This window comes from Cupressus sempervirens, chromosome 5 (assembly GCF_028749045.1).
Source record: "Cupressus sempervirens isolate cs-2001-9-10 chromosome 5, ASM2874904v1, whole genome shotgun sequence".
Classification (NCBI taxonomy): domain Eukaryota; kingdom Viridiplantae; phylum Streptophyta; class Pinopsida; order Cupressales; family Cupressaceae; genus Cupressus; species Cupressus sempervirens.
This window is the reverse complement of record NC_143122.1, coordinates 236,667,618-236,691,241: the sequence shown is the minus strand read 5'-3', so window position 1 is coordinate 236,691,241 and position 23,624 is coordinate 236,667,618. Positions and strand designations below refer to the sequence as shown.

The following is a 23,624-nucleotide window of genomic DNA, read 5'->3' as shown; positions in this document are numbered from 1 at the left end:
CTAGAAGCATATGCTCTCATGCAATTGAACATTCACTAAAATATTGAAGTAATTGTGCAATGCAATACTAGAAACATAGAGCAAAATCATGGTGCAAGATAAGTTGTTGGTGGTTGTTGTCATGGAGAACATAAATCAATTTTTAAGAAAGGATTTTATTTCATATAACAAATTATGGAAAATGAGGTTTCTTGGAGTTGTGTTGTTGTCCTTGTTTCATGTTGAAACACTATAATTATATCATAGAAGAAATCTATCCTTCAATTATTATTAAGAAAAAAAATCTTGATGCTAAAAAATCTTGTTGTTAAAATTATATCGAAACATTTTAAAGGATAAAATTAGAAATAATTGTTAAAAAATATACTAACTCATATGAACATTTAAAAAACCTTTTTTCATTTATTGACACTTAAATCTTTATTCCTAAATTTCAAATAAGCAATCAATTTAAGATATAAATACATTCCACATTAATATAAATATATATAAATACATTCCACATTAAAATAAATATTTTATATTTATATGACCTTTGGTTTCTTTCCTAAGGCTAATTCAAGTAAAATGCATGAAGAGTTGACAATTCTTAATTTTTGAACACAGAAATTTCAGCATAATACTATTTGAGTTCCAGTTCCAAACGAGTAAAACTTCTTTATGAATGGAGTCCGCGGCAAGAAAAATAAAAAATAAAGAACTGTATTTCTTAGCAGCTCATTTCTCTCTTAGAAACACCAAGGATATCGGCATCTCCGCTGAGATGTTTCCATAAAAAACATGAACAAGGAATAAACAATTAATGTACTGGACCATCATGGGTTACAAGCGCCACCTATCTTCCAATGACAGACGAGTTGAAGGATAACTCTCTATAACACTGAGAAACGCCTTTCCATTGTTCGTCGCTCTATGATTTGCTACTGGCAAAGGCTTTTTTGGTATCGCGGGAATGGCAGCCTCTCCCTCCAACATCTTCAATGCCTCTGCCATGCTCGGCCTTAAAGCCAGATTACATGAGTAGACAAAATACCCACCTTAACAAATCTATCCATTGTTTTCACCCCTTCATGACTCTCGTGCATTCTCCAATCTATCAATTCAACTACTTTACTTGTTTCTAGGAGCCTCCATGCCCAATCAGTATAAGTATTGAGTCGAACATTCCACAGAGATATCCAGAGCCCTTCTGCCTCTCATGATTTCCAACAACACAACTCCAAAGCTATACACATCACTCCGATCTATAAGAATTCCTTACAGAGCATACTCTAGAGCCAAATACCCCTTATTTTTTACCTGAGATATGATTCCCCTTTGCTCGCCATCCTCGCTAGCCCAAAATTAGCAACACAAGCATTCATGTCCTCATCCAGCAGAATGTCATTGGCCTTTATATCTCTATGATAAATCGCTGGCCGAACGTTGTAATGCAGATGATATAACCCCTTTGCAATCTCGATTATAATCTTCTTCCTCTGCTCCCACATCGGCGTTCTCCCAGCGGTGTTTCTAAAAATGTGTTGATCGAGGCTGCCGTTGGTGAGGTAGTCGTAAATGAGAAACTGCTGGAACCCCTCTTTGTCACCACTGCCAACGCCAAAACCTTGCAGAGCCAACAAATTCTGATGGCGAAGGCTGCTCTTAATCTCTACCTCATTCCAAAAAATTGCATCTTCTTCGACAGAGCACTTCTTCATTCTCTTCATGGCAATCATCTGACCGTCGGGAAGTTTTCCCTTTTACACCATTCCAAAACTCCCTTGCCTGATTAAATTCACGCAACTGAAATCATTCGTGGCTTTCTTGATTTTCCCTTCATTGAACAACACTATGCCTATCTTGGGCTTCACGGCATTGATTAGAAGGCTTTAGTTTATTAATCTCTTAAAATGCCTGCGCTTTGTCCTTGCCCTCCACCAGTAAGTAACGGTTCTTATAATGTCCATGGCCATGGCGACACCTACATCACCATGATCTTGCTAGCGATGTTTCTGGAATGATCAGTAAAATGGCTAGTACCAACAATAACCATGAACGCCTCCATTTGAATGTTTCTATAATGATCGTTAAAATGGCCATTACCAACAATCGCCATGAAATCATAAATCAAGAATCTCTGATGCCCCTCTTTGTCATCGCTAGAAATGCAGAATCCTCTGAGAACCACCAAGTTCCAGTGCCTAATGCTTTTGATGATCTCCACCTCGTTGATGAATTCTGTTTCTCCTTTCGAATCACAGGTCGTGATCTTCTTAACCGCAATCGACCACCACTCGTTGGTGAGGACGCACTTATAAACTGTTCCAAAACTCCCCCGGCCGACCACATTGGCATCACTAAAATTACAAGTGGCATTCTTGATCAGTTGAATGTTGAACCAAACGACACCCATATTGGGCTTCAAAGCCCCTATTAATAGATTCCTATTATTTCTTACAAAATACATGTGATTCGCCTTGCCCTTCAATCTAACCTAGAAGCAATACCGGAGGCCTAAAGCAGAAAGCATGAGTAATCAAATGACGGTGCTGGTAGAACAAAAGAACAAAATTCGTCGATTGGGCATCCTCTGAATAAACGACACATGGAGAATACATGAAGCGGCCTGAGTAGTCATGGGCCCAAATTCATTCGCCACCCTGGCCGCATAGAGGCAAATGAAATAGTAACATTTTCGACTGGTTTTCTCTGAAATGTTCTTGATCATGTCCGTTAACTCCCTATGAACTACTTCCGCACTAGCAAAACACATGTTAATTATTGTTAGTTGGACAACTATTATTTCTGATCTAAAAATAGCAATAGTATTTATGGGTAGCTTGGACAGCTGTTTGTCCTTATCTATGTATAGCAACATTAGTTATGGGTAGTTTGGACAGCTATTTTTTCACTTGCTGAGAATCAGTAAATGGTTATTGCAAGGATAATTATTTACTAATTTTAGTGATTCCCTTTTGGACACCTTGCAACCAATTCTATTATTGGCTATCGAGTTGTCTTAATCTCAGCCATTGGTTTGATTTAATCTCGATCGTTGGTGTTTCCAATAGGGTAGTATAAAAAGGGGTCATTGGGTCATTTGGAGAAACAAGTTTTGGATAAGCATTTTGCAGTGATAGCAAATTGTCTTACAGTGTTAGCAAAGGGCACAGTGTTAGCGTGGGGATAGTAGTGGGGAATATCAATGGGAGAAATTAGGAGGTTGTCAGAGTTCTACCAGTGAGAGGCAAGGAATTTTGCATCTATTGATTTGTTGAAGTTTAATATAATTCCTCATCTGTAGAACTAGTTTTCCCTTAGGGGTTTTTTCAGGGACAATTTGTCCGAAAATATTGTGTTCATTGTGTTGTTCATTTTTTTCATATTATATAAGTGAAGTTGCATTTGTGTTATTTTTCAATATTAGCTAAGAATTTGTTTTCAGTAGTTTAATAATCATTTACAATAGGAGATTAATAATTAGTGATCGCAATAGTTGATTTTTCACATGGTATTAGAGCATTGTTAAGGGTAGAAGAGTTTTGCCCTAGGAAAGAAATTTTCATCTCTTTAGATTTATTATTCATTTAAACCCTTGAGATGGCTTTAGCTGGTTTGAGAGATCAAGATAGATTGGATGGTGCCTCAAATTTTGGTGTCTGGAAGGCCAGAATTTCTTTATTGTTGGAAGAGAATGGTATCAAGGATTTTACTACCAGTGTTGTACCTATACCAACGGATGCAACACAACTTGCAGCATATAGGAAGGACGATGCCAAGGTGAGGAGGATAATCCTTGATGGTGTCAAGGATCATATTGTTCTACATATTGCAGAGCTAGATACGGCGAAGAAGATGTGGGACGCCATTCTGAATCTATACCAGAATGCTACCACCAACAGGAAGTTAATTCTCAGAGAGAAGCTAAAGAATATCTGAATGAATTAGGGAGAAGATGTCACAATTTACCTTACTAGGCTCAGACTTGTCAAGGACGAGCTAGTAGCTATTGGAGATAGCCCTAGTGATGACGAGCTAGTGAGGATAGCCCTAAATGGGTTTACTAAGCAATGGAGTGTATTTTTTCAAGTTGTCAGTGGACGAGATACTTTACCAAGTTGGGATCAACTATGGACTGATTTCACTCAGGAGGAGTTTAGTCTAAGTCTTGTCAATGGGGCCAACAAGAGTCAAAAAAATGAGGTGGAAAAAGAGAACGTTGCCCTAGCGGGTAAAGGGAAAGCAAAGAAGGGATGTAGCAAAGGATCGAATTCGCAAAATGAAAAGAAGAAGAAGGACCTTTCTAAGGTCAAGTGCTTTGGATGTCACAAGTTTGGCCACTATGTTAGTGATTGCCCAGAGAGGCAGAAGGGTAAGAAGTAGGTGGCAGTTTTAGCAAGTGCAAAAGAGCTCTCTAGTAGAATGGAAGATGAGTTTGCATTCATAGCTTGTATGGTTAGCTCAACCTCATAGTGTGTTTGGTATATAGATAGTGGGGCGTCATTTCATATGATAGGAGTTAGAGAGTACTTCTCCAGTTACAAGGAGGAGGACACCAACATCTAGATTTCTATGAGAAACTTGTCTAAACTCAACCCTATTGGGAAAGGGACTGTTCAGTTTTAGAGGGAGAATGGAAAGATAATCCCACTTCATGATGTTTTATATGTGCCAAGCTTAGGTATGAATTTGATTTCTATATCTATTCTTTAGGATAGGGGGTATAATGTACTCTTTAGAGGGACAAATGTGTTGATTAAGCACAAGGATTGAAAATCACCCATAACTATTGGAGTTAGGACTGGTCGCCTTTATAGATTGTAGTTTGATACTCCTAAGGCACTCATGAGCAACAATAATCCTAGAGATCTTGGAGAGCTATGGCATAGGAGGATGGGCCATATTCATCATGGAACACTTAGACTGCTTCGTGAGATAGTGACAAGTGTTCCAGAGGTGAGCACAGAGCATGACGATGTATGTAAGAGATTTGTGTTGGGGAAGTTTACGAAAGAATCTTTTCCAAGGAGTGACACCAGATCTAAGGGTGTTCTTGATCTAGTACATTCAGATGTTTGTGGACCGATGTCAACAAAATCTCTCAGAGGATATGAGTACTATGTTATTTTATTGATGATTTCTCTAGAAAGACCTAGATATACTTCTTGAAGACTAAGGATGAGGTTTTCAATCGATTCAAGGAGTTTAAGGCTCTTGTGGAGAACTCGACAGGAAAGAAGATAAAGGTTCTTCAGTCAGACAATGGAGGTGAGTACAAAGGAAATGTCTTCCAGGAGTTCTGAACCAGAGAAGGAATCAAGAGAGAATGGATTGTTCCTTACAATCCACAGCAGAATGGAGTTGCTGAGAGGAAGAACCATTCTATATTAGAGGCAGCAAGAACTATGCTACATGACCAAGACATGCCTCGTTACTTATGGGCAGAGGCGTGTAATACAATAATCTACATTCAGAATAGAGTTCCACACAAAGTTCTAGGGAAGATACACCAGAGGAGGTTTTCACAGGGAAGAAGCCAGATGTTAGTCACTTTAAGATATTCGAGAGTTTGGCATATTGCCATATTCCTGGAGATACATGTACAAAGTTAGATCAGACCACAGAGAGGGGGTACTTTTTTGGGTACAGTGAGACCTTAACTTAGGCATACATGATTTTTATTCCAGGGACTAAAAGAATTATTGTCAAATGGGATGTCAAGTTCATGGAGGGCAAAGAATTCAGGAGAGCCAAAGATTTGCCAGTAGATGATCAGAGTAAGCAGCCAATAGAAGCTCTAAGACCAAGTCAAGGGCAACAAAGCTCAAGTGTAGTTACCAGTATGAGTGTAGACTCAGTTAGTGAAGATTCACAGAGTATGGAGCAACAATGCAATAGGAAATGCATCTAGAAGACTTAGAGGTTGACATTTCATCCTCTATAGTTGGCAGGGGGAACCATGTGGTTCCAGATACACAAAGGGATACTCAAGAGTTTGTGGGAGCTCCTAGGAAGAGTACTAGATAGTGAAGACAACCAGTCAAGTTCAATGACTATGTGGCATTAGTTAGTCATTTGGTAGATAGTGTGCCTTCTAGCTATCAAGAAGATACAGAACATCACGTATGGCGAGATGCTATGGTTGAGGAATATTCTTCAATAATGTAGAATGATGTGTGGGAGGTAGTACCTCGACCAACAGATAGGGTTGTAGTTGGATCACGCTGGATCTATAAAATAAAGCACGGTGCAGATGGTAGCATCAAGAAATACAAGGCAAGGTTCATGGCAAAGGGGTTCTCTCAGAAGGAGGGAATAGACTATGAGGAGACATTTTCTCCTATTGTCAAGTATACTTCTATACAAGCTGTAATCTCATTTGCAGCATAGATGGGATGGCAAATCCATCAAATGGATGTCAAGACAGCATTCCTTAATGGTGAGTTGAAGGAGGAGGTATACATAGAACAACTAGAAGGCTTTGTAGCACACAACAAAGAGAACCACGTGTGTAGATTGAAGAAAGTATTGTACGGACTCAAGCAGGCTCCTACAGCGTGGTATGAGCGCATTGATACATACTTGTAGAAAATGGGCTTTGTGAAGAGTGAAGTAGATGCTAACCTCTACTACTTGATGGTTGGGGGTGAGATTCTCATTCTTGTTCTTTATGTGGACGACTTATTTCTTAAAGGTTCACTAGGGCTCATAGTGGATTGCAAGAGGAACCTTGCAAAAGAGTTCGAGATGAAGGCTTTAGGACTTATGCACTACTTTCTAGGCATGGAAGTGTGGCAGACAGATGGAGAGATTTTCCTTGGTCAAGGAAAATATTGCATTGAAATCTTGAAGAAATTTGAGATGGAGGATTGCAAAGCCATGTCTACACCCATGATCACGAATTGGAGGAAGGTAGATACAACTGAGGAGAAAGATGTAGATCCCACTTTATATAGACAGTTGATTGGTTTTCTTATGTATTTGGTCAACTCTAGACCATATATAGCATTTGCAGTAAACTCTCTTAGTCAATTCATGGTTGAACCAAAGAGAATGCATTGGATAGCGGCTAAGCATGTGCTACATTACTTGAGTGGTACAGTCGAGTATGGGATCATATATGTTTGAGGTGAAGGTATCAGGTTGATAGGGTATACTGACGTAGATTGGGCAGGAAGTACAATAGACAAAAGGAGCACTTCAGGGTGTTGTTTCAACTTGGGATCAGGAGTTGTATCTTGGTTCAGCAGGAAGCAGAAGTCTGTGGCTCTAAGTTCAGCAGAAGCAGAATACATAGCAGCTAGCATGGTGACATGTGAAGCTATATGGCTTCGGAAGTTGTTAGTAGCCTTGTCTGGTCAGAAGGTTGAGACTACTGTGATACATTGTGACAATCAGAGTTGTATCAAGTTGTTTAAAAATCCAGTGTTTCATGATAGGTCTAAACATATAGATATTAGATATCACTTCATTAGAGATTGTGTACAAAGGGGAGTTGTTCAGCTACAATACATACCTACAGAGGAGTAGGTAGCAAACATTCTGACTAAGGCATTGGGGAAGGCAAAATTTATCTTCTTCAGAGATAAGTTAGGTGTCTTGCAGAATAGCTTCCTCGCTAAGAGGGAGTGTTAATTATTGTTAGTTGGACAGCTGTTATTTCTGACCCGAAAATAGCAGTAGTATTTATGGGTAGCTTGGACAGTTGTTCATCCTTATCTATGTATAGCAGCATTAGTTATGGGTAGTTTGGACAGTTGTTTGTCCACTTGCCAAGAATTAGTAAATGGTTATTGCAAAGATAATTATTTACTAATTTTAGTGATTCCCTTTTGGACACCTTGCAACCAATTCTATTATTGGCTGTCGAGTTGTCTTAATCTCAGCCATTGGTTTGATTTAATCTCGGTCGTTGGTTTTTCCAATAGGGTAGTATAAAAAGGGGTCATTGGGTCATTTGGAGAAACAAGTTTTGGAGAAGCGTTTTGCAGTGATAGCAAATTGTCTTGCAGTGTTAGCAAAGGGCACAGTGTTAGCGTGGGGATAGCAATGGGGAATATCAGCAGGAGAAATTAGGAGGTTGTCGGAGTTTGCCAGTGAGAGGCAATGAATTTTGTATCTCTTGATTTGCCAAAGTTTAATATAATTTCTCATCTGTAGAACTGGTTTTCCCTTAGGGGTTTTTCTAGGGACAATTTGTCTGAAAATATTGTGTTCATTGTGTTGTTCATTTTTTTTCGTATTATATAAGTGAAGTTGCAGTTGTGTTATTTTTCAATATTAGCTGAGAATTTGTTTTCAGCAGTTTAAAAATCATTTACGATAAGAAATTAATAATCAATAACTGCAATAGTTGATTTTTCATAAGGCAGAGGCACTAGAGAGATCTCCTTTACATGCGTTATCCAGAGAAGTGGGTCTGAGCTTTTTAATTCAATCTTGCTTCGTCTTAATGCCTCCACACAAACTGGGCTTGAGACATAATCTGATGTATCGTTGAAACAGAGCTGGACCAAATTTGGGGGAAGCCCCATGGAAGTGAGCTTCTGTTGAAATTTGCTGAAACAGGCAGTGGTAGAGTCATAATTGGTAGCTCGAAAATGGATTGTTCTCGTAGAAATTGAGCAAGACCCACACCAATCACAGTTCTTAATGTCGTTCGACAATTTTCGAGTTGGGCAGGAGTTCGAATCGACTGGCAGTATGATGAATTCCACGACATTTGAGTAACATAGTCGAGAATAATTGGGTATTCAGCACTGGCCACATGAAAAGAGTATAGAAACAACAGAGGAATGAGTGCTTTCCAAATCATTCTTGCTAAAGAAATGATGAATGCAAATAGTTCTGGAGAAATGCAGCCCTAAATTTGTAAGAGAGACCCGCGTTGCGAACTTTCATCGAACCATGGAATTTGAGCATTTGAATGCGGGATTGGGGACACTGCCTTTTAGGGCTTTTGTTATTTTACCACAGATGAAGAAGACTGCTACAATATCTAATTTATTCGCAAAGACTTTTTGGGTCACTGGTCAGCGGAACCTGCTCCATTACCAATTTATGATAAATTTGTAGATTAAATGCTCCGCACACTACGCAGAAGATGAGATAGTGATGGCTTTCGTTATGCACATCTGTATTGCAGCAGGCGGTGTAATGATGGTTTCTTGGATCTTTCAAGATGATGTTAACAGCTTATAAACAAAGAGACGTTGGTACATGATTAATCTGATCGTGTCAATTGAAATACAAATGTGAATGACGCGGTTCCAATTTAACCCTGCGATGGTGTTTCAATGCGTAGATAGTTATAACAATTGTGGAACAAAAAAAATATCATTTGGAGGTGGTGTAGATAGTTATAATAATTGCAATTGTGGAGATATTTAATGACATTTCTAAAATTTCACTATCTTTTTCCATTTTCTTTTCTCTTTTTTTAAATTTATTTATTTTACCTACATGTACATTTAATTGTCCACTTCCACCACTTAAAAAACTATGTTGTACAACTCTTCTAATGAAAATGTCAATAAATACACACAAATAAAACAATCTAACAAGCATATGTAAAGGTCGAAAAAATATTTTGCACTTCTTCTAAATATTCATATTTTAGTACACTACAGTAATTTACTAGATTTTTACTTTTGAATATTTTGCTATTGTAAAGGAATTGATTAGCAGGTTAGGTGTACAATAGGTGGGTGGACATTGATTATAGAAACGTGCTCAACTAGAGATTTGAACTTATTTAGCATTAAAAGAACAATTTGATGGTTCAGTAGACAATTGAATTGATTGTGTGCATAAAGCTTCAAAAGTGGTTATTTGGAGGAGTCAACTAATAATTACTCACAAACATCTCGACAATGAGGTTCCACAACCACCAAAAAAAATATTATAACTCATCTAATTAATGTCACAAAAAAGTTTCAATCTATATGTACATACAGACAAGTCATGTTCTAGACCACTAAAAATGTGGCAAACTCCTTGAATAAATATTCATTGGTAAACTACAAGTGCCCATGTAATACATTACAAGGCTTTTAGTTTTTGTATATTGATTATTGTACAAGAATTGTTTGGGGGTTTACGTGATGGATGACTATTTGTACATGGGTAGCTGGTGGATGCTTTCCCTTAGTTTCATGGGATATTAAAAAAAATATGTTATCCCTTTTGAATAAGCATCTTAACTTTTGAGAGTAGCTTTTTTATTTATTGTAAAATGTATCTATGATCATTAAATTTATTTATTTATTTTTTCAACCATGAAATGTAATTAAGAAAGAATATAAAAACTCATAAGATTGTTGTTGGGTCATTGTTATCCTACTGAAGTTGGAAAGTTCTTAATGAGCTCACTAGTGAGAAAGTATTGTTGAATGAAAGACTTAAACATTATAAGGGATGAGCTTAGGATAGCGCCCTAGATAATCCTTGGCTCTTAGTCAATAAAATTCAGCTTTAATATTCCTCCAATTTTTCATAAAAAATGCCCTTCTAGAAACTTTAGCAAGCCCCTCTCTTTGAGGTGTAAGAATTTTCCTTAGGGCAAAATCACCCAAGATCAAGAAGCTCAAGCACTAGCATAATATGGACCAATAAAGTATGATAAGAATAACAATATGAAATAGAATTGATGTACAAGTACACTAGGAGAGCCTATATACAAAGGCCTCTAGAATGAATAGGAGTTTGCAAAATGATAAGCCTCACAACTAAGCACATGTCCACGAAGAGTGGATTATCCTCTATTGAGCACAAGAGTTAGTGCAATGATGAGAGGATAAGCCTACATAGGTGTGTCATGTAAAAATATGTTATAAACACCATGTGTTTAATTAAGAGTGCGAATAACTGTGTTGTCCACTTGAAAACTTAGTTGATTATGCAAACTCCAGTGTTGTAGACACCATGTGTTAAAATAGAGTTGCTAACTCTTGTGTTGTCAACAAGAAAACTCATATGAGTACGCATACTCCTAGGTGTCTAACCTAATAAATAATAAAAATGGATTTATCATAAGTAAAATTAAGTAAAGTGTAAATAATGATTATTTACACTAACACCGCCCCTTAAGTGCAACTTAGGGGAATGCACTTAAGCTCCCAAAAGCTATGATGAAATGCATAATGGGTCCTAACTACTAGGTCATGTTAGGTATCCAAGTACAAATGCAATGCTATACATACAATGCAATCTCTTTTAAAACGGAGAAAGAGGGAAAACCTCGTGGGAAAAACCCTCCTCCAAAAAGAGAGATAAGTAAAATAAAGAAGAGAAGAATCATGTGACCCCCCTTGATGAAAAATCCCTCACCCCCAAGAGATCTCACAAATGAAGATACTTGACCTTCATCAAGGGCTTGGTGAAGATGTTGACTATCTACTATTCTATAGGACAATACTGTAATGCAATGACCTGCTTATGAATCAGCTCTCTGATGTAGTGCATATGAACCTCAATGTGTTTTGTCCATTGATGTTGGATTGGATGTTTTTAGATTTCAATAGCACTCTGATTATCACAATGGATGACTGTGGGTCTAGGTAGATCAAAACCAAACTCCTTCAGAATCTATTGCAACCAAATAGCTTTTGTTGCCGCATTCACAATTCCTCAATACTCAGCCCCAATCGATGAAAGAGCAATAGTGTTTTGTTTTTTAGTCTACCAACAAATGGGGCTGGAACCAAGATGAAACATGTAACTTGAAGTAGACTTGCAAGAATCAAGATCCCTTGCATATTCTGAGTCTGTATAACCCACTAATTGTAGTCCAGTACCATCTGCATAACATATCCCATATGTATTTGTACCCTGGATATAGTGCAAGATTCATTTGGCTGCCTTGCAATGAAGTTCATGTGGCTCTTGCATGAAGCGAGAAACCATGCCAACTACAAATAAGATGTCAGGGCATGTATGTGTCAAGTATAAATTTTCTCTACAGGGCTAATAGGCCAAAAAAAATTGAACAAAATAATCTGAAAATTGTAGACAAAAATGGCAGAGAAAATAAATACAAATCTGAAAAATAAATTATACAGATATAAAAATGATATTTTTCTTTGCCACCTAGTCTCCTTTACATGTTTGAGAGGATGTAATTTGTCACAACTCTTTTTAACTAGGGTTTTTCTTACCTGAATAATAATTGTGATCTTAACCTTTTTATCTAAATAAGACAATCTCTTAGCCTACATCGATCAATCTCAAAGTTCCACTAAACATCCTCCCCTGTGTTAAATCCTCTCATAAATTAATATTTGTTCATCCAATATCCTCGAAATCTCCACCCCTAATCCAAGACGCTCACAATTCAAAAATGAGATGACCTCTTTTAGATCATTATGATAGAAGTGCATGAATGCTACATATTATAATCCATGAATACTATATGTTACATGTTATGTTATGATATTAGTTTGAAAGTAACCACATTTTTAATCACTTTATCAACACATCCAAACGATATCAAGAGAACATTAAAGCACAATTAAACATGGGATGGGCTAATCTCTAGAAAAAATGCACTAAAGACAAAACAAAGTCAAACTTTTTTTTTTCCAGATTCACGAAAATGTAGTATTTTTTTTCCAATATTTTGTTGTTTTCGATTACGAATTATGCAGATCATGAAGATCAAATGCTAAAATTTCCAAAAAAATTCATAATGTTTTCAATTTTTTGAAAATTGATCAATTGTACAGTTTGTAGAGAGGATAGTTTGTAAGGAGGATAGTCGTATCCATAAAACACTAACAAAGATTCCAACCATACATTTATTAAAAACCAAAAAGAGAATTAAGTCCATATTAGCTTATTAACCGTTAGAACTTATTTAAATGTTTTGCATAGATTGGGAATTTGAAAAAAGAGCGGAGGACTCGTAGTATCCATCCTCCAAAGCCCCCTCATTCAGAAGGGACAAAGGCCTGTCGGGAATCTCTGGAATGTCGACCTCCCCTTCCAACATCTTCAATGCTTCCGCCATGCTTGGCCTGAATGCAACCATTAAATGAGCACACAGAATGCCCACAAGCACAAACCTCTCAATAACATCTGCAGACCCCTTCTCACGTATTCCAACATCTACAATCTCAATCGTTTTGCCCGCCTTGACAAGCTTCCATGCCCAATCTGTGATTAGATAATCAGACGAGGACTCCACAGACGTATCCAGACTCCAGAGCCTTTCTGCCGCTCATAATCTCAAGCTGTGAGCTGACCATACAGAGCATATTCAGGGGCCAAATAGCCATGAGTGCCCGCTATACGTGTGGTCAGATGCGATTGTGCTTCCGTTGTCATTCTCGCGAGCCCAAAATCTGCAACACAGGCATTCATTTGATCGTTCAGCAGAATGTTAGTGGCCTTTATATCTCTGTGATAAATGGCAGCCTGAACTCTAAAGTGCAAATAACAGAGCCCCTTAGCGGTGCCGATTGCAATGTTCTTCCGCTGCTCCCAATCCAATCTCTTCTTCCCCAAATTACCGAAGATATGTTCGTCGAGGCTGCCATTAGCAAGGTAGTCATAGATGAGAAACCGCTGGCGGCCATCGGTGTCATCGCTGGCAACACAGAAACCTCTCAGAACAACCAGATTCCGGTGCCTAATGCTGTTTATGATCTTCACCTCGTTAATAAACTCCGGATCCCCTTCCGAAGTGCAGTTTCTGATCCTCTTCACCGCGATCTGCTGACAGTCGGAAAGAGTTCCGCTGTACACCGTCCCGAAACCGCCCTCGCCGATGACATTGCCGGCGCTGAAATTGTTGGTGGCTCCGGCGATCTGGTCCAAATTAAACCAGACTGCCCCTGTGTTGGGCTCCAAAAGGCCTCTGTTTGACTTCACGAAATGCCTGTGCTCGGCTTTCCTTTTAATCCTCGTCCACCAATAGTAACACATCCCCAAGCTACAGATCATAAGGATGCCTAGTACAGTACCCGTACAGCCGTATAAAACGATTTGCGTGCGAGTTGTGGGTTTTGTGTTCACGAAGGGCACGCGAAGAATACACCCTGCAGCTCCTCTGTTCGTAGGCCCAAATTCATTCACGACGCCAATTGCATAGAGGCACACAAAATAATAACAGTAGGTACTTATTTTCTCTGTAACCCCTTTGATCATGCTCAGCAGTTGCCTCTGAACTACTTGTCCGCTTTCATGGCATCTATGGCACGCAGAGATTGCAGTGAGATCTCCTTTGCAATCCGTGTCCAATGCAGTTGTTCCAACTTTGTCAATCCAGTCTTTCGTGGTCTGAATGCCTCCACACGAGCTTGGAGACGACACAAACTCAGATGTGTTGTTGAAACACAGTTGAACCAGGTTTGGTCGAAGACTAAAAAATGTTAGCTTTTGCTGGAATGTAGTCAGGCATGCAGCGGCAAAGGCATTGTTGGGAAGTTCGAAGGCCGATTGAACTCTGAGGTATTGTGCAAGGCCTACGCCCAACATGCTTCTTAACGCCATTCCACAATTGTTCAATTCCCCTGCTGTTTGAATGGATCGACAGGATGATGTGTTCCATGGCATTTGAGTTACATAGTCGAAGTTAATCGGACATTCGACTGCAACATTTGTGTTAGCCCAATAGAGTAGTAACAGCAGCACCACGAATCCTTGCATTTCCATCTTCATTTTGTCTCAGAAAGACAATGGTATCTCCAGGGGCCGGTCTGAACATACTTACCGTTTTGGAAACTGTCAAGTGATGTTATATTCTTTGTATGGGCCAAACAGGGTGGAAAATGTTTGATTCTCTGTCCAATATCATTGACCAGCTGTTGCTAACATTAATAACATTTATTGATTAGGATTCGAAGGACTTGGACGGTCCACACGCGCACTTCCCACCTACTAGACGCTCATCCAATCGTAATTTTCAATCCTTATGAATCTTAAAATAAGTTTCTATAAATTAAAAATCATAAACCCTGGTGCCCTGCCTGCAAAGGCACCCTCGAAGATAGTGGACAGTTTAATTGGACGACTAGAGCTGTTGACTGAATAGGACGTTGGTCTCTTTTTCTTGGAAACATCATATTTGGGTTGGATTAAACATCTCACGGATATGAACGAACATGGAACGAATTTTCATTGCCTTAGTACAAACCAACATAAATTTAGACGCTGTCCCAATTACCTTCTAAAACATTTAAGAAATTTAGTTTTCTTATAAAAAGGATATCAGCTTGAAAGCATTTTATTTACGCTGCAAAGTATCTTGCAATGTTGTTGAGGTATGATACTAATGTTTTTACATATTTTGGACGATTATGGTTTTGGGAAAGTTGTGGTCATGTAACTATTGCATTTCTTAGTTGCAAAAATATTTTCAAAGAGATCAATCAGATTTAAAGATTTATTAAGAATCTTTTATTTTCTAAAGTTTGATAATTTTTAATCACGCAAAGTGGGTTTAACCATGAAGGAAACTTCGTAGTTAAGTGCGCTCAAGCTGGAGTAGTACTGAGATGGGTGACCTCTCAAGAAGCCCTAGTGCTTCACCTCTGTAAACATCACCTTAGATCCAATGTGTGCTAAGTGTTCCATTTATTCCCATGACAGATGGATACATGTGAATCACTACTCATGAAACATGGGTCAATGAGTTTGACTAAAAAATCACACATTTAAATTCTATTAGCAATATCATAATTTTTATATTTTTTTAAAATTTTAAATAATATTATTTATCTGTATTTCTATTGGTTATCATCAAAAAAGACAGGGAGAAAATATGAATTTTAAAACTTTAATTAGCAAGAAATTTTAAAATTTATTCTCTAATTGTTATGGGATTTAATACATGTTGTACAAGATCATTAAACCAACTTAAATGTTACAATAGTTGTGTCCTTTATCTCGTCCTTCACAACTTGTTGGAGACATTACCCTTGCTATTACCTTGCTTAGCAAGTAGAGGAAAAGTAGATTTTTTGTGGCGTTGAAAGAATTCAGTATTGTATGCTCCATAACCCTTTTAGCCTATATTTAGAAAACTCATTTTTTAACATTGAAAGAAAGCCATTTTTTCTAAGTTCACACCAAGAAATTTGTGTTTTCCATTGTATTATATTTATTTTAGATCCTACTAATGTTAATAGACCTTTGAGTTTATGGATTTCCCTGGAGCTTAATACCACTTGTACTTATTTTGTAATCTTAAATCTATGTTTTTTCCCCTTCTTGCAGTACCCATCACAAAAAGGGCTATGCTAGCAACTGTGAAAGGGCTTAGATAGGTAAGAATTATGATAAATCCTTCCTTAGGCTATTTTTTGGTTTTCCTCAATTAGAAAATTCATTTTCTCTTTAAATTCTAGTTGTCAGCAAAATACTCAATTTCCCTTGATATTCTAATAATAAGGAAAACTCACAATTTTACTTTAGATTCCATTTATCAAGAATAAACATTGAAACTATATTTGAATTCCACTTTCTAATAGAATAATAAGAAGAAAACACCAAAATTGAATTTGAATTCCATTTTCTAGTAGAACAATAAGAAAAAAACACCCAAATCATTTGCAAAATCTAATCATCACGCACCCATTTCCATTTAATTCACCAAAATACTATCATTTCAATCACCAAAATATTGTCATTTTGATCCTTTTTTTTTTATGAATAGTCCTTTTCAATTAATAAAATTTACTAAGATTACAATTCACAAAAAAGGGGCCAGGGGATACAGGATCACCCCTCGAAAGAGTTCAAACGACTGAAGCCGAAATAAACAACATGGCCTCAGCCAGAAACTATAAACTATTCATAAAAAAAAAAACACTTTTAACAACCTCAGGCTGCCAAGACAGTACCAACAGAGGGAGGAGGATCATCTTTATCAAGAAATCCCAATGCATCAGTGGGATTGTGAGGTGGACTGGGAACAGTCCAATCGTCAGCAGCATTAGTAGGATCTAGGGTAGTCGTAGTCTCCACATCCTTCTTGTCTGGCCGAAAAAGAGAAATTGCCAAGGCCAGCCAAGGAAACTTGCCAGAGTGTGCCCGTCTAGGGGGAGGAGTCGGAGACTGGCCAGAAGCCCACCCAGGCGGGTAGCCGGGGACCAGCTAGAACCACCACACAGTGGGGAAGTGGAGCAGTGCCTCCAACCGCCATGACCACCGCAGGGAGAGCAGTGGCGGGGACCCTGGGAGCATGGCGTGTGTGAATGGCAGCCAGAGGACTAGCGTCAGGAACGACAACCGTGAGACGAGGAGGCATTGGCCGAGGCATCCGGAGGCACTCTGGCAATGGTGCAAGGAGCATTGCCCCAATAATTTAACAATTCCTATAAGTGTGGAACCTCCAGGGCAACTTTATTAGCTTGCACCTGTATCTGCATAATGACATTGTTACAAATGCATGCCTTAGTGTACATTGCAATGTTAACATCCAAAAACTTGTGAGTGAATAAAACTGCATTCCTATCTTTCCATAGAGAAAATAAAATTTCCATCTTGAAAGTATGCCAAATCTGGGAGAACTTTCGAGGAAATCTGGGGGAATCACCTAGCAGGATCATGTGCCATGAAAAAGGTTCGGGCCTGAAAGGCTTGAAAAAATCATGAATCCAATGCCAATAATTTTGAGCACGCTTACAAAACCAAAAAATAAGCAAAAAGGACTTAGGTTGGCCATAGAAGGGGCATTTGGGATCAGGAACCCCAATGTGCTTGAGCCGAGGCCCCAGGGGAAGACCTTGGAAGGCAAGGCACCAAGCAAAGTGTGCAATCTTAGGTTCTGTAATGGCACTCCAAATGGTGTCAAACTGTTTTCTCCATTGAGAAAGTGAAGAATGCAAATGCCACTGTTGATTAAGCATGCCCACCATCGGAAGGTGGAGTGAAAGCCATCTGTATCCCATATTGGGCTTATAATTGGTAAATGGAGTGGCAGGAAACCACTTCCAATCATACCACCAAGGATGAATAGACTGAATCCCCACTTTATGAAGTAAGTGCACAGGGATGGAAGACAATAGAAGGTCATAAGTCTGGCAATCGACACGAACAAGGCGGTATTGAACTTGCATATCCTCCCATGACCTGAAATTCATGGTAACTCTTGAAAAAATGTCCTTGGTAGTGCGGATGCCATGTTTAAAGAAACGTAGAGCACTAACACCTTGAGTCTTGGCAAGAGGAGTACCCTGGAAGGAAAATAGGGGGGACCACCAAATGTTTTGTTGATTTAAGGACAACCCATTGCGAAACTCATCTCTAGCCCAACGAAGCCAAGGTTTAACAGTTTCCCAGGCTTTCCAGATGCTCTTTATAGCAAAAGAGCCCTGTATGACCACTGGTTCACGCATAGTGAGAAGGGTCTGAAAACCAATCCCCTTCCACACCGGTCTGTTAGCAGGGGAGCTTGAAGAGATGCAATTCTTAACAAGAATTTTCCAGGCTTCATCTCTAGAAATAGCTCTAATAGTCCATTTAGCATAGAGGGAAAAGCCCTACTTCTGAGTGGAAAGCAAGAAGAGACCCCTAGATTCCCTTGGGAGACAACAGAAATCCCAAGCAACTCTATGAAAACCATGATGGTCAGAACCAGAGGCCCAAAGAAAATCTCTGAGAAAACGTTCTAATTTGAGATAGGAAGCTTTAGAGGGAGCCCAACAAGAAGAATAATACACATGGGTGGCCGCCAAAATCTTAGAACAAATCTGGAATTTACCAGCAAGAGAAAGCGGCTTAGTGATCCAATAATCAAGCTTTTTGCTAATCTTTGTAAGCACAACATTCCAAAGTTCCACAGGGGAAGCCTGGAAAGCAAAGGGAATCCCAAGAAAGTGAAAGATTTCTCCATGAGTAACCCATTTCCATCGGAATTGGCTGAGCCAAGGTGGAGCTGGCAAAAAAGACTGTCAGTAGCAGAGCGTTTTATGCCATTGAATGGAAGAGCCAGAGGCTTGACAAAAAGTGTCCAGACAATTTAAAGCATTTTTGATGTTTTCTTCATCTTCAAGAAGAGTAAGAAAAGAATCATCAGCAAAATGACCATTGACTAACTGGGAGGAAGAATCAGGCAAGGAAATGCCACAGACCAGTCCTGAAGACATAGAGTGAGCAAGTAAATAACCAAAACCTTCAGCAGCAAGGACATAAAGCGCTGGAGCTAGCGAACAACCTTGTCTGATGGAATGAAAATGTCCAAAAGCTTTAGATTACGAATTATTGATGGTGATGCAAGCATTAGTGTCACCAAAGAGCATCTCCACGGACTGAAGGAAATCGGGACCAAAAACCAGAGCCTGAAGCATAGCCAAAATGAAAGGCCATTCAATGCGATCATAGGCTTTATCAAAATCTATCTTTAAAAAGATAGCATGTTGCTTGGCCTTACAGGCCCATTCCATACCTTCCCAGATAGCAATGATGTTGTCAAGAATATACCTAGATTTGATGAAGCCAGTTTGTTCAGGCCACACAATTAGAGGAAGCATATGGAAAATTTTGAGAGAGAGCGCCTTAGCAATGATCTTATAAGACACATTCAGGAGGGTGATGGGCCTCCAGTTGCAAATGTCCTCAAGATCACCAGCTTTAGGTATGAATTTAATATTGCCTTTATTTATGATCGCTCCTAAGCTTTTAGAATGGTATACTTCAAGATAGACTTTGTGCAGATCAGGACAAATTTTCTCCTAAAGATGTTTGTAAAATTCACAGGGAAATCCATCATGACCAGGGGATTATTCATCCACCATGGAGTAAACTGCCTGTTTAAGGTCTCGGAGGGAAATAAGTTGCTCACATAAAGCACATTGCTCAACTGTGAGGTGGTTTGGAGTAACAGTAATACACTTTCTGAGAGCCTCCTCTTGAGCAACCAAATGACCCTACGAAGCAAAGACATTCTCAAAGTGAAGAACAAAAGCTTGCAGGATGTCAGGTAGACTGGAAAGAACATCAGTTCCCTATTTTATCTTTTTAATCCCAACATTGGTATGACGGGCTCGGAGAGCCTGGAAGAACTTCTTTGAGGCTTTGTCGCCAACCTCCAACCAGTGGAGACGAGCTTTGATTTGAGCTCCTTGGGTAGCATAGTTATAAGCAATTTTCTTTTCATGGCAAAGCTTGGCAAGCTGAATTTGTAGATCCACATCAAAGGGGTTGAAGGTGAGTGCTTCAAAGGCTTTTTTGAGGGCAAGGGTGTTGGCTTCATAAGACCGTTTTCTAAAAATTTCCAGCTAACGCCTGTAGATGCCCAAAAATTGAGCTATTCCGGTAATGGCATCATTCCACCATTAAATCCAATCTCAATGGGAATGTGGACGTGGTTCCAAATTCCAGACACGTTGTATGTGGGAGATGGTGGAAGTATGCAACAACACAGACGTGTTGAGGAAGAATTGAGACTTGGCCACTTTAGGGACAGTTGTTTGCCAAAAAATGCCAAAATAAATGGGATAGTGGTTTGACAACGTCACATTTTTCAGGGGAATGATAGGTAGATCACGATCTTCAGAAAAGGAAAAAAAAGATTAAACCAAAATCATAGCACGATCAAGACGTTTCAATATGCGGTCAGGACCGGCTCAAAAATTGGACCAAGAATGCTAGGCCCCACTATCATGATGGTGGCTAGTATTGGGATCAAAAAGGCCAATTTATGATGCATGTAAAACCAGGCTTCTCTTTCCCCAGCTGTCCAATGGAAAGGCAGAATGCCATCTTTGTTAGAGGCCACTTCAACCATATTGAAGTCCCCACATAGGATCCAAGTAGCTGGTGGCAAGTTATCAGCAAGCCAAACCCACATTTGTGCCCTTTCCATAGCGTCATTGGAGGAATAAACATTAATGACTCCAAAAGAATGATTGTTAATGGAAAGAAAAAGCCAAATAATATAGTGTGTGGGGTCAGAACCGTGCGAGATAATAGTAGAATGAAGGCGAGGTGACAGGAGAGTAACTACACCACCTCGGCCAGCTTCATGCTGAGAAGAAAACATGACGCTATCCTGCCAAATGACGCGGCATGCAGTAGAAAGCATGAAACCAGAAATCTTAACTTCTTGTAGGCAAAGAAAATCTAAATTCCCAAGTCTATGACGGGTATCCAAGACATAGAAATTTTTTGGAAGGTTTATAAGACCTTGAACATTCCAAGAGAGGAAGTTCATGACAACTCTTCCATATCATCCTCATCCTCTAGAGAGGAGTAACTATTCTGCAAAAAGGTAGAAACTGGGTGGAAGTTAGACGGGAAATCCTCTGGAATTATAGCCTGCCGTTTTACCCCTGATATCTCCGCACATCCAGGAGGACTGCGAGAATGCCTTGTTGCTGGTGGTACTATGGAAGAGACTGCAAGAGGAGAATGAGCCCCAGCCAAGGACGAGGCCCTGGCGGCCGCCTTAATCCCCTGCGAAACAGAAGGGTTTAAAACCTGCGAAACTAGAACAAGTGCAATGGAAGTCGCTAGCGTCTCCATGCTAGCAGGCGCTGACACTTCGGTGGAAGCAGGAGGAATCGCGATAACTGCCACATAGGATGGCTTGGGGGCCAAAGGATTCAAGGCAGGCTTGCCCTTGAGCCCAACAGTAACCCATTCTTCTTTTTTTCCTTCGACCTATTTGACAGGCGTCGCTTTAGGTTGGGGTTTGACCCTAGGTGTAGCCAAAGGGCAATCCTTGATCTTGTGTTTTGCAGATTGGCACCTATAACAGGCGTTAGGTAGGTTCAAGTAAAGCACCTTTTGTGAGAAGGTTTGAGCGCCAATCTAGATTTCCACAAAATCTTTGAGATCTTTAGAAAGATCAACTTCAATGCAAACACGCCACTGAGGGCGAGCATTAAAAAATTTCTCTGGCTCCTTGGTAACAACTTTGCCAAGGGCTTGGGAAATAGACTCAATAAAAGGCCAGCAGGGCAAGGGTAGACCTGGGAATTCGACCCAAATAGGAGCCCTAAGCTTTTTATCATCCGAGACAGAGAAGTCTCGAGACCATTTCTGAAAAAAAAGCTGAGAGGACCGCACAGACCAAGGGCCATTGGTAAAAACTGCATCTGCTTGCAATGGGTTAGCAAAGTGAAATAAAAAAAAACCTTTGGTAAGGTTTTGCACAGCGTCAAGGCGGACTCCATGAGGAGTCCAGCTTTTGTTGACCTATTCTCTGAGCATAGCTTCAGGGGGAGTCCTACCAACAAAATACCCTATCAAGGTATGTTGTTCTAACCAGTCACATGCAACATCAAATTCTTGCAAAGGAAGGACAATATCAGGATTACCTCAAGGAAAACCTTCGAGACAAACTTGCGTGGGCATTTGTTCGATGACGGTGCCATGGCAGTCTGAAGTAGCAGCGTGAACACCAGAAACAACTGGTTCACTGCTGGCCGGAGCCATTATATCCTAACCTAAAGCTCCCGTAGTAAATTGGGTATGAAAAGTGCTGACAAAAGGGGAGTGTAGGCGAAGGGCCATACACAAAAAAAATTGAAAGTTCGCATGAAGCAAGAAAACCCTAGCAGAGCTCAAAATCACTTGTCCTAAGTCACTAAGACAATTTAGCTTTTGAAATCGTATTCATCTATTTCTTTTTTAAAGTAAGAACTTTATTAGGAAATCAACCATTTCTTCATTGAATTCCAGTTACTGCAAAACACCACATCTCTTCTAGAATTCATCAAAATTCTCTCATTTTAGTCTATTTCATTTTTCTATTTGTAATAAGAAACCAATTTTCTTTTGAATTATAGTTACCACAAGACACTGAATCTCGTTTTGAATTACAATTACCACAAGACACCTTCTCTTTGAATTATCAAAATTCACTCATTTCAATATGTTTTCTTTTTAAAGTAAAAGCTTCTTTATATTCTTTAGGAGATCCCATCTACAATTCTTTTTTTTCATTCTTGTTTCTAGCCAGTCACCAGAATGTGGTCGAATTCCTCCAAAAATCTTAGCAAGGAATCTGCTTCTTTCTCAAAGCTAATGTCACCTAATGCATGTATAAATTTTATTTTAAAAGTATTAAAAATAATAAATATATTATAAATGTTATTTTATTGTCAAATATTTAACATGTGATTAAAAAAAATGTTTATATACTTAAATTAGTATAATTAGATATATTTATATAAATAATAATATTATAATTAAATTATTTAACTAGATCTTTTAAGTTTATAAATATTAATTTAATAAATGAAAATAAAATATTTTGGTAGAAGGTATATGAAGCAATCTTAACAAATACAAACTGCAAGCAAAATGAGGAAAAGTTTTTAAACAAGGGACATTGATTAGTAGTCACTCAAATCAAGCTTGCATAATTGAATTCAAGAAAAAAACAACTCATTTAGTAATAAATTAACATTATAATCTAGTCAAACATTTTGAAGTAGTATTAAAAATTGGACAAGTAAGAAATACTTTTTTTATATGATGAAAATCTAAATAATAAATAAATAAATTTTAAGCGAGATATTTTTCAAAACATTTTATTATAAAATCAAACTTTGTTTCATTTAAAGGTAAAATTCTAATCATTTCCTTCATTGTATAAAAATCCTCAAAATTCTCATAAAATTGATTTTAATACTTTCAGGCATCACAATGGTCCTCCCATTATCCTTGATTCTTCAAGAGACCCGTAGGCTAAT

At 38.7% G+C, this 23,624-nt stretch overlaps 2 pseudogenes; both read right to left on the bottom strand.

Moving 5' to 3' along the window:
* Positions 1-822: 822 nt before the first annotated feature.
* Positions 823-8,797, bottom strand: LOC149555377 (putative receptor-like protein kinase At1g11050 pseudogene; annotated as a pseudogene).
* Positions 8,798-12,835: 4,038 nt separating this feature from the next.
* On the bottom strand, positions 12,836-14,640 carry LOC149555376 (putative receptor-like protein kinase At1g11050 pseudogene; annotated as a pseudogene).
* Positions 14,641-23,624: the final 8,984 nt, after the last annotated feature.